Source organism: Arachis ipaensis, chromosome B03 (genome assembly GCF_000816755.2).
Source record: "Arachis ipaensis cultivar K30076 chromosome B03, Araip1.1, whole genome shotgun sequence".
NCBI classification, from domain to species: Eukaryota; Viridiplantae; Streptophyta; class Magnoliopsida; order Fabales; family Fabaceae; genus Arachis; species Arachis ipaensis.
This window is the reverse complement of record NC_029787.2, coordinates 85,607,134-85,609,277: the sequence shown is the minus strand read 5'-3', so window position 1 is coordinate 85,609,277 and position 2,144 is coordinate 85,607,134.

Here is a 2,144-nt window from a genome sequence, read left to right as displayed (position 1 = left end):
GTTGCTTGTCCTCAAGCAACCAAAACTAATATAGGCTTAGGATGTGAATTTGCATGAGAATGAGAGTTCGATTAAGCTCATGTCTCTTCTTACAGTGGGGTTTTCAACTGCAATCCTGAATAGTTTTGGCATCTCACTTTATCCTTTGAAGTTCAGAATGATTGGCATCAATAGGAACTCCGAATTCAGATAGTGTTATTGATTCTCCTAGTTCAATATGTTGATTCTTGAACACAGCTACTTTATGAGTCTTGGCCGTGACCCTAAGTATTTTGTTTTCCAGTATTACCACCGGATACATAAATACCACAGACACATAACTGGGTAAACCTTTTGATGAGCGAATAATTTATACGCTTTTTGGCATTGTTTTTACATAGTTTTTAGTATGATTTAGTTAGTTTTAATATATTTTTATTATTTTTTAAATAAAAATCACATTTCTGGACTTTACCATGAGTTTGTGTGTTTTTCTATGATTTCAGGTATTTTCTGGCTGAAATTGAGGGACTTGAGCAAAAATCAGATTCAGAGGTTGAAGAAGGACTGCAGATGTGGTGCACGAAATTGTGATCTCTGATAATGGCTCCAAAAACTTGGTGCTCTAATCTCAATTCATAATTTGTCACAACTTCGATACAACTAACCAGCAAGTGCACTGGGTCGTCCAAGTAATAAACCTTACGTGAGTAAGGGTCAATCCCACGGAGATTGTTGGTATGAAGCAAGCTATGGTCATCTTGTAAATCTCAGTCAGGCGGATATAAAATAGTTATGGAGTTTTCGAAAATAATACTAATTAAACAAAAAATAAGGATAGAAACACTTATGTAAATCATTGGTGAGAATTTCAGATAAGCGCATAGAGATGCTTTCGTTCCTCTGAATCTCTGCTTTCCCGCTGTCTTCATCCAATCAGTCTTACTCCTTTCCATGGCTAGCTTCATGCAAGGGCATCACCGTTGTCAATGGTTACATCCCCTCCTCTTGTGAAAATGGTCCAAATACTCTGTCACAGCACGGCTAATCATCTGAGGTTCCCGATCATGCTGGAATAGGATTCACCCTCCTTTTGCGTCTGTCACTACGCCCAGCAATCGCGAGTTTGAGCTTGTCACAGTCATTCAATCCCAGAATCCTACTCAGAATACCACAGACAAGGTTTAGACTTTCCGGATTCTCATGAATGCCGCCATCAATCTAGCTTACACCACGAAGATTCTGATTAAGAGATCCAAGAGATAATCATTCAATCGAAGGTAGAACGGAAGTGGTTGTCAGGCACGTGTTCATGGGGAATGATGATGATTGTCACGTTCATCACATTCAGGTTGAAGTGCGAATGAATATCTTAGAAGCGGAATAAGTTGAATTGAATAGAAAACAGTAGTACTTTGCATTAATCTTTGAGGAACAGCAGAGCTCCACACCTTAATCTATGGAGTGTAGAAACTCTACCGTTGAAAATACATAAGTGATAATGGAATTCATTGGTCTCGGTCCCAGAGGGGAACCGGAGTAACCAAAGACTGCTAATACAATAGTAAAAAGTCCTATTTATACTAAACTAGTTACTAGGGTTTACAGAAGTAAGTAATTGATGCATAAATCCACTTCCGGGGCCCACTTGGTGTGTGCTTGGGCTGAGCTTGAAGTCTACACGTGGAGAGGTCATTCTTGGAGTTGAACGCCAGCTTTTATGCCAGTTTGGGCGTTGAACTCCACTTTGCAACTTGTTTCTGGCGCTGGACGCCAGAATTGGGCGGAGCGCTGGCATTGAACGCCAGTTTGCGTCATCTAAACTTGGGCAAAGTATGGACTATTATATATTTCTGGAAAGCCCTGGATGTCTACTTTCCAACGCAATTGGAAACGCGCCATTTTGAGTTCTGTAGCTCCACAAAATCTATTTTGAGTGTAGGGAGGTCAGAATCCAACAGCATCAGCAGTCCTTCTTCAACCTTTGAATCTGATTTTTTGCTCAAGTCCCTCAATTTCAGCCAGAAAATATCTAAAATCACATAAAAACACACAAACTTATAGTAAAGTCTAGAAATGTAAATTTAACATAAAAACTAATGAAAACATCCCTAAAAGTGACTTGATTCTACTAAAAACATACTAAAAACAATGCCAAAAAGCGT